Source organism: Giraffa tippelskirchi, chromosome 3 (genome assembly GCF_054371585.1).
Source record: "Giraffa tippelskirchi isolate mGirTip1 chromosome 3, T2T-mGirTip1v1.2.pri, whole genome shotgun sequence".
NCBI lineage: Eukaryota > Metazoa > Chordata > Mammalia > Artiodactyla > Giraffidae > Giraffa > Giraffa tippelskirchi.
In genome coordinates, this window is record NC_137277.1 from 182,700,235 (window position 1) to 182,706,558 (window position 6,324).

The 6,324-nt window shown below is 47.4% G+C and overlaps 1 pseudogene; it reads right to left on the reverse strand.

Moving 5' to 3' along the window:
* Positions 1-1,485: 1,485 nt before the first annotated feature.
* LOC145542169 (small ribosomal subunit protein eS10 pseudogene) lies at positions 1,486-2,075 on the reverse strand (annotated as a pseudogene).
* Between the last annotated feature and the right edge of the window lie 4,249 nt (positions 2,076-6,324).

The window sequence follows — 6,324 nt, forward strand, 5'->3', positions numbered from 1 at the left end:
GAAAATAGGCTATGTGTGGGATAGCAGAGTGATGAACAAGCAAGGCTGGCAGAAGCACTACAGGCTGGGAAGGCAAGTCCGTAGCAGGAATGCCTATTTATTACCATGAGGTAATAGATAACTGATCCTTTATGAGGGAAGGGGACAATGCACTCAACCTGCCAATAGATAGCCAGCTGGTCCCTGAAGGATGGTGGTTCTCAGGTTTTTTGGTGTTGGGATCCTTTTACACTCTTTAAAATTATTGAAAGGTTATACTCTTAAAAATTGTAAAGGGTTTTTGTTTATGTGGGTTATATCTGTTTTACTGGATTAGAAGTTAAAGTGCTAAACTATTTAATAAACCCATTACATAGTAACATAACATTTTAATGAAAATAACTTTTTGAAAACAAAAATTGTGAGAAGAGTGCCATGATTTGACATGTTTGCAAATCTCTCTCTTTTTTGACCATGCTGTGAGGCACGTGGGATCTTAGTTCCCTGACCAGGGATTGAACCCGTGCCCCGTGCAGTGGAAGTGCAGAGTCCTAACCACTTGACGTTCAGGGAAGTCCCTGCAGATCTCTTTAGAATCTGGCTTAATAAGAGACAGCTAGAGTCTCAGATCTGCTTCAGCATTTAGTCTGTTGTATACATGCTGTGTAGCCTCTGGAATATTCCATTGTACACTCATGAAAGAAAAAGGCAAACACCATCTTAGTATTAATAAAGTAGATCTGACCTCATAGAACCCATGGAAGAGTCTTCCTGGTCCACACTTTGAGAACCATTGCCCCAGGGAATAGCTGCAAACAAGAAGCTCAGCTGGGTCTTCGCTGATGGCCTCTTGAGCACTCAGCAGTGCCCACTGCCCAATCAGATTGGTGAGGGAAATCTGTTGTTTCTATGTGTACTGATTTTATATGGCCGCTGTAATAAATTACCAAAAATTTAGTGGCTTAAAACAACACAAATTTATTATCTTACAGTTTGGGAGGTCATAAGCCTAAAATGAGTCTAACTGGGCTAAAATCAAGAGCTTCCCAAGTGGCTCTAGTGGTAAAGAACCTGCCTGCCACTGAAGGAGAGAGAAGAGACATGAGTCCAGTCTCTGGGTAGGAAAGATCCCCTGGAGGAGGGCATGGCAGTCCACTCCAGGACTCTTGCCTGGAAAATCCCATGGACAGAGGAGCCTGGTGGGCTCCGGTCCATAGAGTCTCACAGGGTTGGACACAACTGAAGTGACTAGCACAGGCTAAAATCAAGGTGTCAGCAAGGCTGCAGTCCTTTCTGGAGTCTCTAGAGGAGAATCTGTTTTCTTGCCTTTTCCAGCATCTAGAGGCTGCCTGCATTCCCCGGCTTGTTCCCTCCTTCCATCTTCACAACCAACCATGGCCAGGAGACTCTCACTTCACTCCACCCTGCCTCTGACTCTGCCTTCTGCTTCCACATTTAAGGACTCTTGTGATGACACCGGGTCCATCTAGATAACTCAGGAGAATCTCCCTATTTTTTTTTTTTTAAATTTTTCTGGTTACAGACTTATTCAACCCCAAAGAATCTCTTTCAACTTTATTGAGGTGGCTGACCGTGTCCACGACCAAATCCGCCCCTAAACTGGAACTCACTTGCTGACCCACCCTCAGCCTTGGCTTTCTTGTCAGCACGGCGCTTCGTCTGTAGATGTCTCTGTCATCTTCTCCTCATGTGAGTCTTGCAGGTCGCTCTCCTTCCAGACCTTTGGGCTGTGGCCAGCCAGTCTCAGGACAGTGCGGCGCAGTGTGGTAGGCATGATCTCAGGGGGCCGGCGGAGGTAATTGCGGAGATACTGGATGCCCTCGTACCCGTAGAAGTGTCTCCAGGCAAACTGTTCCTTCACGTAGCCTCACAATTTGAGAGACAGCATGGCTTTCATGACGTGAAGATCGGGCACGTTCTCGTCTGCTAGCTCCAGGTGCTTGGGCATGTGGACATCCTTCTTGGCCACCGTCACCCCCTCCTTAAAAAGGAGTTCATAAATGGAAATGCTGTTCTTCTTGGGCATCAACATCGCAACGGCTGCTGCGTCCAGGGCCTGAGCTGGAAAAGCGAGAATCTCTCTATTTTTGGCCGGCCGATTAGAGACTTCAATTCTTTCTGCCTACTTTAAATTCCAATACTTAAACTCCAATACTTTGGCCACCTGATGCGAAGGGCTGACTCATTGGAAAAGACCCTGATGCTGGGAAAGATTGAAGGCGGGAGGAGAAGGGGACGACAGAGGATGAGATGGTTGGATGGCATCACTGACTCAATGGACATGAGTTTGAGTAAACTCCAGGAGTTGGTGATGGACAGGAAGGCCTTGTGTGCTCCAGTCCATGGGGTCACAAAGAGTCGGATACGACTGAGCGACCGAACTGAACCTTAATTTACCCTTTGCCCTATAAAATATATTCACAGATCCTAATCCTAATTAGGATCCTAATCCTCGGGTTAGGATGTGGACATCTTTTGGTTTTTTGACTGTGCTGGGTCTTCACTGCTGCACAGGGACTTTCTCTGGTTGGAGCAGGCGGGGGCTACTCTTTGTTGAGGTGTGTGAGCTTCTCATTGCCGTGGGGCATGGGCTCTAGAGCGTGTGCTCAGTAACTGTGGTACGTGGGCTTAGTTGCCCTGTAGTGTGTGGAGTCTTCCAGAACCAAGGATCAAAGCCATGTCCCCTACATTGGCAGGCAGATTCTCAACCACTGGGCCACCAGGAAAGTCCAGGACATGGACATCTTAGGCAGGTCATTATTTGTCTACCACACTATGAATGGCCTCTATCCCTGCCACATGGCCACCCAGTATGTGGGCCCACTAAGCCAGAACCAGAGTATCTGGGAAAGGAAGCCGACATCAACAGATTCGGTATCTTGTCCACCTGACCACTGAGACCCTCCCTCACAATGGATGCCCTCTCAGGACACTTGTGTGAGTTAAAATAGCTTCATCACCTCTGCCCATTTCAAGCAGTTCGTCCCTAAATCTTTCCGTTAGACCTCTTACCTCTTCATCACCAATCTTCCAATCTTATTTCAAGTCCCTGAGCAGCCAGTCAACTTGTTAACCCACTACTCATGAATCAGAGGAGATCTGTACCTCTGGTCATCTCTCCTTCCATGCAAAATGGACAGTCAATATAACCATAAGAGGATATCTCTTCATCACTGTCTTTTAGAGACACTCTGAGTGTGGCTTTAATGTGGCAGTTAATCCATTTGTGGCTGGTGCTAACATACCATGCAGACTCATTTGGAAATCATGTCTGTGCTTTTTCCTCCATGATAACCAGTCATAGCAACTTCCCTGACTGGGGGCTGAGAGAGAAGCAGTGAAGCAGTAAGAGTACCTACCAGGGGAATTTGAGCCACCTGTTCCTGCAATTTCCTTGTGCCTCCTGGACTTACTCAGACCTGATCTAGATATAATATTTAATAATAGAATGTTGCCATGCGTGTCCAATTTGACAAAAAGATGGATCAGATGATGTCCAGTTCTGGTTGCATGGGTCACTTGGTGTCCTAAAGTCAGATTCAGTCTCCACGATGCTCAGTTATGAGCTGGGAGCTGTTTTTCATTGGTGAATAGTTACTGGCAGAAGAGGGCACGAATTAATCCAGAACCCTAAGTGTCTATAGCTGTACTGCATCTCTCCTGCTGGAGCTTATCCATACAGCATATTTTCCTGCCATAAACTTCTAAATTGTAAAGCTCATGGGACAGGGCAGCTTGCTCTGCAGTCTGGACCTGCTGCAGTGTCTTATCTTGCCACAGGCCTCCCTCAAAACTTGCAATATTATGAGTTTTTCCAGTAAATCGGTAGAACAGTATGACCAAATGTAGTATATATTACCTCAAAAATCCAGAGTCCCATCAAACATTTTGCCTCTTTCTTTGTTGTAGGCAGTATCAGGTTCAGCAACTCTCATTTTATAGGAGATACACTGACATGCCCCAGAACTCCAGATACCCTAGAAACTTCCCTGACAAGGCATTCCTCAGAATATTTTATGGGATTTATCACCCTTCCTTTGGCATACGTATGTTCTGCTAAGAATCTAAAGTGCTTGCAATTTCCTGCTCACTAGGCCCAATTACCATAATGTCATCAATATAATGTACCAGTATAATGTTTGGAACTATATCAAGAAGATCAGCATCTCTTTGGACTAGATTATGGCAGGAATCAGGAGAGTAAACAAAACCTTGAGGACGTAGACTGAAGTTATACTGCTGTCTCTAATACACAAGGACAAACTAATTCTGATGATCTTTACTTAGTGGGATAGAAGAGAACTGGGGGTCAAGGATGGGCCCCAGGGCAGAAGTTGTGTTGATTTGCTTCAGTGAAATTTTCACGTCTGGATCCACAGTTACAGCTCCATCCCACGTAGTAGTTACAGTAATCTAGTCATTCCTCAAGACCCAACTGGTTTTTGCACCAGCCAAACAGGTAAGTTAAACTGGGTCTTAGTAGGAATGACCACTTCTGTGTATTTCAGATCATTGATGGTGGCACTACTTTCTGGAATTCCCTTAGGGATGTGAGTATTGCCTTTGGTTTGCCCCCCTGCCTTTTTGGCCTCACCACAGGGCAAGTGGGATCTTAGTCCCCCAACCAGATATTGAATCCCTTGTATTGAAAGCCCTGAGTCTTAACCACTGGACCACCAGGGAAGTCCCTAGTGGTGTGTCTGTCAGTTAATTGTCAGAATGGGTCTGTGGTCCCATTGAGCTCACTCAGGCTAAGAAAAAACTGAAAGCCTTGAACTCATGACTCAGTGCAACGGTGGACATTCAGAAAGCCTCTAGAATGACTCTGAAGGAATCTTTGATCTCTGGGGGCCACAGGGCAGATATAGCTGAGGACCAAGCCCAGGCCTTGAAGGTCAGGGTCCCAGGGTTGCAGAGCCAATTAAACGTGCAACCTGACCACATCTCTTGTGCTAACGGAGGGGCACTGGTTAAGAAAGGATGGGACATCCAGGCATGGGATGGGGACATTTGGATAGAACTCGGAACCCCAACACCTCCTGAATCTTCCTTGTTGCTGAAGGCAGCACCCTGGCTTCAGTCTGAAACCTTCAAAGCTTCCTGGCATGAACACCTTGCAGTGACGTCACCTGGGGTCTTTTCCTGATGCTGGTTTTCCTCAGGACACCTCCATCACCTCTCACTGCCTCTAGGCCATAATGAGAATTATATCCCATCTAGCCCAGTTCAAGGCTTTCAATCTGTTTTGTTCCCTTTGTGTGTGTTTCTGAGGGCGATCAGATGTAGAGTCAGGAGGCCACTCCAGTCTTTGTAGTCACTACTGTCACCATAGTGACTAAATGTCCTAGCTACTTGATCTCCCGACACCATACCAGTGCATCTCACACCACCACTGTTCATAAAGGCAGTCACTGTGATGTTGCAGATAACCATCGTCCCTCACCCCCGCCAAGGAGGATGTTTGCACACTAATCAGGATGTGTGAACCACCAATCCCAGAACCCCAGAATCCCAGCCAAGAATCTATTTCCCAGGGGTATTCTGGTACCAATTATTGTAGCAGTCAGGACACTGGATGGAAACAGATGGCACATTTAAAGGCATAACTGAAAAGGGCTTGATGAAGGGGTGAGATCAAAGTGGTGGGCACAGTTAGAGGAGCTAAGAAAGGCTGCTGTGGTACTCAGGGCCGGCAGCGGCAGGAAGCTTTACCACCCCAGGGAGCAAGGGACGGCCCCTGAACCTGATGAAAGTTACAGCCCTGGGAAAGGTCAGCCTTCACGGACCAGAGCAGAATGGAGAAAAATAAAGAGTGAGCCAGTGCCGGTACCTGGAGAACATCAGACTCGAGGCCTCATTTTACAGGTCAAGAGACTAAGGCTTAGCTGCCCCTGAGGAATTCAGCAAATAGGCCCTGAGTGCCTCTGTGTGTGTGGTGGGGTGTGTGTGGTGGGGGTGTGTGTGTGGTGTGTGTGGGTGTGTGGTGGGGTGTGTATGTGTGTACTGGGTGGGATGTGTGTGGTGGGGTGTGTGTGTGGTGGGATGTGTGTGTGTGTGATGGGGATTGTGTGTGTGTGATGGGTGTGTGTGTGTGTGTGGTGGGGTGTGTGTGTGTGTGTGTGATGAGGTTTGTGTGTGTGTGACGGTGTGTGTGTGTGTGCGTGGTGGGTGTGTGTGGGGGGTGTGTGTGGGTGTGTGGTGGGGTGTGTGTGTGTGTGTGATGGGGATTGTGTGTGTGTGATGGGTGTGTGTGTGTGTGTGGTGGGGTGTGTGTGTGTGTGATGAGGTTTGTGTGTGTGTGACGGTGTGTGTGTGTGTGCGTGG